The sequence below is a fragment of the Capsicum annuum genome, chromosome 6 (assembly GCF_002878395.1).
Source record: "Capsicum annuum cultivar UCD-10X-F1 chromosome 6, UCD10Xv1.1, whole genome shotgun sequence".
Taxonomy (NCBI): Eukaryota; Viridiplantae; Streptophyta; class Magnoliopsida; order Solanales; family Solanaceae; genus Capsicum; species Capsicum annuum.
The window spans coordinates 183,420,326-183,430,699 of NC_061116.1; the positions used below are offsets into that span (position 1 = coordinate 183,420,326).

Genomic DNA, 10,374 nt, shown 5'->3' on the forward strand with positions numbered 1-10,374 from the left:
CCCCCAAGATATGAACATTAATAAAATTAAAATAAATAAACTAAAAATAAAAATGATTAGAAAAGTTAAGAAATATCCACGCACAAACAAAAATAGATCCATTGGACTAATAATAGATCTATTTAAGTTACCCAAGTTATCCGCACCTCTCACACCTACGAATTGGGGCATTCATACCCCTCCTCATCATATAACCAAACCATCTCAACCTCACTTCCCGCATTTTATCCTCCACAGATACCACCCACTTTCTCCCAAATAATTTCATTCCTAACCCTGTCAGCCCTTGTGAAATTACACATCCAACGCAACATCCTCATTACCTGTCAATATTATGTGTCTACATCATGCCTCTCTTTGTTTGTGAACACAAAGTATTTATAGACAAAGAAGTAGACAATGAGACAAAATTTTGATCCGACCATTATTCAAAAGGAAGAAACAGAAGCACGAAGTGCAATCGAGTCTTGATTTTGAGAATCCTACCTATCCCAGGTTATGCAGGAATCAAATCATATGTAGTTCCAGGGTTAAAAGGAGATGGACATACTGATTTGGAGAGTCGAGTAAGATTCTATCGAGGTTCCGATCCGCTGCTCTATCATTACATAAAAAAAATACAAGTTAAAAAGATAAGTGAAATTACAAAAGTTCTAGTTATGCATTTCCCTGGACTCTTGATTTGAGTCTCAATGCTTTCAAATGTGATAAATAATTTGATCTTCTTTGGGTTGAACTTTGAGAATAGATACTTTCTTCATACAAAATCTGGTGTTGGAGATGAACTCTAAAATTGACCATGTTCTATAGGTGGTAAATCTGAATTTGAACTTGAACTTGAAAATCTTCACAAGGTTATCCAGGCGGGCTCCTGACTTTCAGTTTCTTCACCCTGTTCTCCAGGTGGGCTCCTAACTTTCAATTTCATCACCATGTTCTTCAAGCGGACTCTTGGTTTGCTATTTCATCACCCTGTCCTACAAGCGGGCTTCTGAATTACAATTTCATCACCCTGTTCTCTGGGTGGGCTCCCGACTGGTAATTCTATCACCTCGTTCTCCGGGTGGGCTCTCAATTTTTTATTTCAACACTCACTTCTCCGGTGCGGGCTCCCAACTTGTAATTTCTTCATCCCGTTCTTCAGGCGGGCTCTCGACTTGCAACACTACAACATTTTAGTCCTACTGCCACTCTTGTAAAGTGTGGCCTTCGATCAAAGGCTACACTTTCAAACTTTAGGCAACACTTTTTGGGGGGTGGCCTAAAGAGGCGTAACCTTTGATCGAAGACCACGCTTTTCAAGTGTTGCCATATCAACTACATTTAAAAAGTGTGGCCATTAAGGTATAAAGTCCACGCTTTGCAGCTTGTCATTAACAACACTTTTATTTGATAAAGCTACACTTACAAGTGTTGCCTTTGTTTTGCTATTGGGCACGCTTTACAAGCATATAGCCTTTTGTAGCATCTCTATAACAACACTTAAAAAATGTGGCCGTTGTTTTATTATTGGGCACGATTCACAAGCGTAGCCTTTTGTAGCACCTCTATAACCACATTTAAAAAACGTGACTTTTTCTTTATTACTAGCCACTTCAAAATCGTAGTCTTTTATACATCCTCTATGACAACATTTGTAAAGTGTAAGCATGTTTTAGCCACACTTTTAAAGTGTAGCAATATTGCCTAAAATTTGATAGTTCAAACCACATTTTACAGAAATGGCATTAGGCATATAAAATGTTAGTACGTAATTCCTAATTGAAAAATAATTATTTTGATCAGAATATATACTATCACTAAACACATTACATAAACATACATATTTATATATAATCTCACGCATCAATTAGCTAAAAAATAATTGAAGTGCATAGATTTGCAATGAACTTCAAAAAAATGTCTTTTACATACTAATTAGAAAACAACATAATAAAAATTTGTACCAAGTTCCACACAAAACCAAATATATATAAATGTATATCAAAATATTTCAAAAATTCTTCATCATTCGCTTCAATCTAGATCAAGTTGAGTTGTGGCGCCCACCATTCAAATTTGATCCCCGCATTGTTTCTACACATTCAAAATGAAATAAATAATTAGAAGTAAAATTATGTTCAACAACTAGAGGCAAAGAGTATTAATTTCAAACAAATTATATAAGCTTAGCCTTACCAACATAAGTTTACTGAATTTCTACAGTTGCTCCTCAGTGTCTTTCATTTAATATCATGTACATCTATCCCTAGTTACTACTCACCTAAACTTGGTCAGAAAACTTCCCAGTTCATATCTTCAGTTAACCTTAAATCAAACTTTTTTACTAATATTAGATCTCAAAACTAATCTGAACCCTTGTTAGCAAATCAACTGTCCTGTTTTAATAGGTTTGAAGAGTGATGTCGAATTCTTACACCAAGATGTATGCGTCGTTGCCAATTGAAATAGGATTCCACCTAATGCCACCATACAAATCAACTTGGAGTTGGTCTCGTGGAAGATTGTTTCAAATGTTACTGATGACAAGAAAGTAGTGAAAAAGATCTTGAAAGAAGGGGAAGGATATAACTGCAAACCATTACTAACTCAACATAAGTATTACCTCAACAGCATGCTGCAAATCACTATTGGGTTCAATTTTTGGAATACCCTACAAATAAAACAAAAATAAAACTAAAATAAAGAACATATTTTCTACCATTGATATTCAGAATGAGAAAATGTGCAATATTAGGCACCTACACTCAAAATAATAAACAAATTAAGTGAAGCAACTGTCAGCATTCTGGGTATCCATCTCCAGAAGAGACGGGACAAAAAACAGAAACATGTGTGCTCATGTGTATGAAAAAATATTTTTGTGTGCATGAGAACTAAATAGTCACAAACACTTGAAATACGCAGAAATCAGTCAAGACGACTCACATCATTTGCCCACTCAGGTCGGATCAATATGAGCAGGTACAACACGCTTTTTTGATATTGGATAGGGCCTTAGCGTCCTGAAAAAAGTAAGCAACTTGAGTTTTGGACAATAAATGAATGCCAACAGCAACTTCTAGAAAATAAGAAAGGAAAGACAAAAGAAAATATAGGAAGAGTGACTATGGCATTCTAACAGCAAGCACCTAGCAAAAAGCTATATTCAAAAGGAGCAAAAGATGAGAGGTAACTTAAAGCACCCGGTAACTTATCTTACTTCAGCTATTAGGCACGCACAAAATAAAGACATACAGCAAACTACAAAACTTCTTATCTTTTTTTTCTAATAACCGTGGTGTCCACGCCAGCTTGCGAACTCCTCGACTGATTTCACGAGACCAACTAAAATATGACCGGGAAAGTTTTATGTTTAAGTACGATATGATATGATTAGATTAAAATAAATCAATTATAGAAAAATGCATAGATCTGAATTTCTAAATGGAACCGACACATGGAAATCCAAAACAAGGTTGCAAGGTATGTACATATTACATCAGCAAAGGTTGAAGATTAAGATCCATCTCCAACATACCCAGTCAAGTTAAAATGCAGAATTTTCAACGTTTGATCCTGTCCTTTCCTCAAGCAATATTTCCAACTATCGCTTGGTGAGGATGCATTTTGTTCTGTTGGAGTTTCAGTAGCCAGAGAAGATAATTTTCCCTTCAAGTGGATAGACTTGTGAGAACTCCAAGATGCCTTGAAACAATCCTGTGTGCCGACAAGAAGCAACTTGCATCAAAATCAAGGTATTAAGCTAATGGCCAGAGAAAAATAAAGATCTAAATAATGTCATAGAAAGAGATTCTCCTCCCATTGGCCATTCGTTCTTTCTTTGAAGTTTAAATCATAGTAGTAATAACTTTCCCTTTGATCTCTCGGATAGGAGATTGCAGTTCTCCTTTTTGTTTAGCAGCTAGAAGGTTATATTCTTCTAATGTTTTCTCATTGTACCAGTTACACGACTGAAACCTGAGTTTTTGACATTTGACCAACTATAGCAGATAGGTACTCCTGCTTTCTAATATTATAGATAGTCCCATTACAAAGAGTTCAGCAAACATAACATGAAGGAGCACAGGATATTCACATTCAATCTTTAACAAGCAGTGAGTACACCCTTATCCCGTTCTTGCATCACAATAGCTATACCAAACTAATATATTCCATGTACAAACTGCTAAAAAGAAGAATAGCTTATTTACCAAATACTGTCCAGAATAATGATCGACATTTCTCGCTAAGAGATGTTATAAAAGACAAAGAAGGCAACGTTAGTGAAATGATATCCTCATATCCATGTTTCTCCCTTCAAACAGATCAATAGACTTGTTTACGAATAATACAAACAACACTAGTTCTACATCAGATCAAGTTGTATCTCTGCTTATCATGTACTCCGTCGGCATTGGTTCTCATAAACTGGCAAAAGGTAATTGCATGGCCATTGACCACAAATAAGTTTATCAGCTTCAAGGTGACATGTGAAACACGTATATACTGATCAGTCACGTGCTTAATGTCGAAAAGCATGGTTGTGAACCTTGAGCGAGACAATCCTAGCCCCTAGGTAAGAACATTTCACGAGTATATTTTCTGGAGTGTTCTTGTAGTTTATCTTCATAGTTGCTCTTTTCCATTAACCTAATTCTCAGATTTTAAATTTAGTTATCTTTTCCATCAGTGAAAAGCCTTCAATCAATCCTGGATCAGAAGTTCTCATGTATACAAAGCTAAAAGACCTATTTATGTCCAACTCTAAATATAGGGGATCAAAACTAATCTATCCTTGTATGGCTTATATTTAAAGCAATGATCAGGATTTCTCCTTTCAGACTATGTAAAGTTAATATTTACTTGAAATGATTGAGATAAAACAAAAAGAAGAGGAGGAGGACAGTCAAATCTGTCTCCACTCCATCACTAAGATTACACGTTGAGATATACCTGCTGAATGTTTCTGCCCGTCAGACATGGGTCTCGCGGGCTGACTAGTGACATCCCTTGAAACATTGCTAGCCTCTGAAGGAATAGTTGTCAATGACCCAGGTGACTTCTTCTCCGCCGCAGCTGTAGCTTCTTTTGCTGCTTTCCTCTCAGTGAACTATTCGGCTTTTACTTCCTGCTGAGAAAATCTATCAGAGTTGCCAAAACCAATGTTATGCAACACCATTTTTTAAAGATCACAACATACAAGTAGAATGAGCCAATCTAGTTCAATTTAGTTTATGTTAGAATTTGATAGCATACAACATCAATCTTTCGGCATATAGTCTATCATTTAAGTAAACTGAACCAGGTTGGCAGAAGAACTTATAAGCGAATTAAGCTTGTCAAGACATTGAATGGTTCAATGTCTTCCATTGATATTACTGTCTAACCATGTTATACAACATGTGTCTACAGTTTCACAGAATCTGAACCTCCAACCTAGGGCTATTCATCTGAAGTATGTTTTCGCATGGTAAGGTAGATAATTTCTTACCCGGGGATTATATCTGAAGACAGCACCGTCTGGTAAGCCACGGTGAAGGTGCTGCAGTGAAAAATACATATTTTTTCTGTCAAAATACAGGAAAGTTATACAATTTTGCAATTTTACATTGACAAGCAAAGATGGTGAGAGGTTGAATGTGAAAACCTGAGTTAGCTTGAAGAGAAAAACTATCCAGTACTATATCATACATGAACCAATTCTTAAGAGAGAAACTATCCAATATTATATCATACAGGAGGCAATTCCTATAAGAAACTTAGCAGTCATTGGGTATGAGGTATAAGGTATAATAGTCCCAAAAATCTGGAATAAAATGCAGGATTGTCTTATTCTCCGTTTGGTTAGAGATATTGGTTAATTTCAAGATTATTTATCCCATCACTTATACCATAGTGATGGGATAAGTTATCCCATATACATGGTGGGATAACTTATTCCCAATCAAACGACCCCTTAGAAATTGCTCAATGGCATGAAGAAGAATGATTGTAGAATTAAACTGTGCAAGCAGTGGTTACTGCAAAAGATCAGCTAAACATAATAATCCTAATCATAAAGAGCTCTACTCTCCAATCTCCTAACATTCCACTTTTTAGCCAATTCATTTCTCCTCCGCCGCCACAAAAACCAATAACCAACCACAACAAGTCCAACAACCAACACACATATAGAGATTCAAATGAAAATTACACGAGACAAATTCAAAACAAACAAAACTAGGGTAATTACGCGAGACAAATCCAAATCAAACAAACATTAATCAGCAAAATACTTGGTAGATTAAACCTAAAATCAAGAAAGTAGAGCTTACTTAATTCAAAAGAAACTGGTGGAGCTGGGTCTGTACAAAACACAAAAAACAGCGATGAATTTATCTAGAAGAACTGACGAATTTAGCTCAAACAAAATCATATAGAGATTGAAAAACCCTACCTGATGGATTCAAAGAAAATCGCAGGAGAGATTGAGTTAACAGATCAACTGGATCGGATTGAAAATTTTTATTGCAGAAGAGAAAGAGTTAACAGAGCAATGGCGCAAAGAGAATTAAAAAAAAATCATCGGATTGAAAATTTTGGGCCGCTCAAATATTTTGCCTTTATGATATGTTGGGGGGAAATATAAAAATATGGAGGGAACTAAATTTTTTGGTCTAAAATTTTAGTATAATGATTAAACCACACTTAAAAATTATGGTGTTAAAATTATAATGATACCACACTTAAAAAGTGTAGTCATATATATAAGAAGGCGTTGTTAATTATTTTATATTTTAGCAACATTTATAAATCATAGCATATAACTTAAAAGACAACACTTTTAAAATGTTGTTAATGTTTTCGTGGCCGAAAGCTTATTGTTATGGCCACACTTTAAAAGTGGTCAAAAATACTTTTGGCAACACTTTATAAGTATTGTCTAGATTAAGTGCAGCCATGGGCCTAAAATGTTGTAGTGCAATCTCATCACCCTGTTCTCCGGGTGGAATCTCGACTTTTAATTTCATCACCCTATTCTCCAGGTGGGCTCTCGACTTGTAATTTTCTCACCATATTCCTTAGGCGGGCTCCAGACTTTAAATTTCATTACTATATTCTCTGGGCAGGCTCCCTACTTGCAATTTCTTCACCCTGTTCTCCAGGGGGATCCTGAGTTTTAATTTCATCACTCTGATCTCCAAGCGGGCTCTCGACTTGCAATTTCATCACCCTGATCTCCAGGCGGGCTCTCGACATGTAATTTCATCACTTTATTCTCTGGGTAAACTCCCGACTTACAATTTTATCACATTGTTCTTCGGGCGGGCTCCCGACTTGCAATTTCATCACCCTGTTCTTTAGGCGAGCTTTCGACTTGTAATTTCTTTACCCTGCTCTCCAGACAGGCTCCTGACTTTCAATTCTATCACCCAATTCCCCGGGCGGGCTTCCGATTTTCAACTTCAGCACCCTGTTCTTCGAACGGTCTCCCGACTTGCAACTTCATCACCTTGTTCTCTAAGTGGACTCCCGACTTGCAATTTCATCACCTTGTTCTCCGGGTGGGCTGTCAACTTGCAATTTATTCACACTCTTCGTCGGGTAGGCTCCTGACTTTCAATTTCATCACCAGGTTCTCCGGGCTGACTCCTGACTTTCAACTTCATCACTCTATTCTCCGAGCGGGCTCTTGACTTACAATTTTGTCATCTTGTTCTCCGGATGGACTCCCAACTTGCAATTTCCTCACCCTGTTCTCCGGATGGGCTATTGAAATCAAAATCAAAACTAGAATGAAAATTATCCCAAACAAAGATTATGATAAAGAAAGATTCCATTTTCCAGAAAAACAAAGTCCCATTTTCTAGGAGGGTCCTAAAGTGAAGTTCCAAATAACATGAATTAAATTCTTCCCCAATTTATCATCAGAAAACTTTTTTGGGTGCCAAACCTAATCACTTCTACTTGCAAAATGCATATTGCAAAGGTGAATTAAGACTTTGTTCAATAAATGCATCTCTTGAGGATAAAACTGAATGACCATGACCAACAAGTGTGTCTCTTAAGAGGAAAAATGAGAGATTCTGACTAAAAAGTGTATTTATTAGGATTAACAACTCAAATTAGGAAGTCCATCTCCTAGCCATGAAACATGAAAGACCCAACTAGAAAGTACGTCTCTTAAGGGTACAGGATAATGAGTTTTACCATCATTGTGATTATCAAACCAGTGCAGCAACATTGCTTCTTGTATTTGTAGAAGTGAGGAATTGCAGCCTTTGAAATTTCGGCTCTGAAGTCCTTAATTTGAAGGTAACATATATTCATGTTTCATACAAAGAAAACTTGTGATTTAAAAACATGGTGATTGGTTTGTGGCTTTAGCTTTTGAGGAAATCGCTATTGCATTTGTCATATTTAATCTTGTTTCTAACTATTGATATATGTCATTATCTTGCTGCACCATTGATCCAAACTCAGATTATTGAGAGTGACTCTAAAACAAACACAGTATCTTTGTTATGTTATATCTCTTAGATAGATCCTTTGAACCTTGATATTTTCTTGAATTCCCAAACTTGTCTGTTGAAAAAACTTTTTGCATGGCTTGTTTCGACTTACAATCATGGTTCTTTCATGTGCTGGCCTTTTGTCTTACTTTGTGCAATTGAAAAAGTTGATAGCAAGTTTTGAAATCATTTCTCACTTGTTTTGACATGGGCTTGAGTTAAGCACATGAGAAAAATGATAAGAATTTTCTATATGAATAACAAACTCAAAAGTACAAAAATAAAAACATAGAGAAGAAAGAAAAAACAATGAATGTCCCTTTTAAAAAAATAGAGAAAAGAAAAAAAATTATCTGAAAAGGACAACTAACTATAATGATTATGACATGCATTTGGGATTAAACTGGCTGATATTTTCATTCAAACTCTCACCAATTGTTGTTGAGTTAATGACCTTGAAATTGAGTTGTTTCATTTGGCCAATTACATTCATAGACGTCATTTGTCTAGTAATGCCTTGAAGAGGTTTTGCCAACAAAACTTTCTTATTTTCTTTCTCTCAACTCACCATTGTCTTACGGTGCCCATGAGGGTTTTCAATAATAAGACTCATTTTTATTTTCCTCAACTCACCATTACCTTATGATTTTCGTGAGGGCTTTCATCAATGAGATTTTCTCCTTTCTATTTCTCTTAGCTAACCATCGCCTTATGGTGCCAATAAGGGTCTTCACTAATAATAATCTCTCATTTTCATTTTCCTCAACACACCATCACCTTGTGAAGTCCGTGAGGGTTTTCACTAATAAAATTCTCTCTTTTTTATTTCTCTTAGCTCACTGTCACCTTATAGTGCCCATGGGGGTTTTTACTAATAAGAATCTCTCATTTTTATTTCCCTCAGCTTGCCATCACCTTGTGATATCCGTGAAGATTTTCATCAATAAGACTTTCTCATTTTCATTTCCTCAGCCCACCATCACTTTGTGATATCTGCGAGAGCTTTCGCCAATGAGATTCTCTCATTTTAATTTCTCTCCAGATTTCTTATGCTGATGAAGACAAGTAGTATCAGAATCACAATATCATATATTCATTGCATGCTTAGCCTTAACATTCTCAAAGATTGATCTAAAGGTCTTTCTTTGGTTGTAACGTTGCTTTTGGATAAGGTTGGAAAGAAATGATAACATGAGGCTCAAACGACACTTGGAGTGGGGTGGGAATTACAACTTTTGGAATCAACTCAAACAACAAAGATCAAACTATGTCTCAGTTTATTTTGACTGAATAATTCTAATTTTTTTATTTAATCAGGCCAGACTCAAATTAGGGTTGCCTACATATCTCACCCCCAAAAAAGAAGAATGAGGTCAAACATAGTTCCGGCAACTTGTTCTTTTGTTTGATTTTGATTTTTTTTCTCTTTGGGGCTTTTTTTGACTCTATTTTTTGACCTTTTTTTTTCTTTTTTTTACTCTATTCTTGTCCCGACACTCCTCTATTTTTGAACTTTTGCTTACTTTATCTTGGTTTCAAAAGAGGGATACGAAAGAAAAATAGAACTAAAGCTCAAATGGGGTGAGCAAAGAATGACACAATATTTAGATAGCAAAATAAAATGTCTTCGTCATATCAATCCTTAAAAATGCAAGTACAAAACATGTAATATGAAAGTGGAAGATGAAGATCACTTATACCATCTTTTCCACAACCCCTAACTTTAACTAAGCATGTGTGTTACTTCTTCTTCTGCTCTTGTCAAACATACAACTACTTTTTTGTTGTACACACCTCACATTGGATGACTCATACTTTGGTGGAGCAAATTTTCTTTTTGTTTCTCTTTATAGAGGAGTTCGTCCATTCACTGCTTGATCCAATTAAAAATATTTTAGAT

At 35.8% G+C, this 10,374-nt stretch overlaps 1 long non-coding RNA gene across 4 annotated transcripts; it reads right to left on the bottom strand.

Annotated features, from left to right (window-relative positions):
- Window positions 1–1,849: 1,849 nt before the first annotated feature.
- Window positions 1,850–6,700, bottom strand: LOC107872887. 4 transcript variants are annotated; one of them, XR_001675014.2, is made up of 9 exons: window positions 6,419–6,660; window positions 6,297–6,326; window positions 5,474–5,524; window positions 4,936–5,110; window positions 3,521–3,699; window positions 2,929–3,005; window positions 2,606–2,653; window positions 2,418–2,519; window positions 1,850–2,076 (listed from the first exon to the last, which is right to left on the bottom strand). It is a non-coding gene; the product is annotated as an uncharacterized LOC107872887 (long non-coding RNA). The 4 variants fall into 4 exon arrangements; XR_001675015.2 differs by having other exon boundaries at window positions 2,418–2,459; window positions 6,419–6,615; XR_001675013.2 differs by lacking the exon at window positions 2,418–2,519 and having other exon boundaries at window positions 6,419–6,700.
- Between the last annotated feature and the right edge of the window lie 3,674 nt (window positions 6,701–10,374).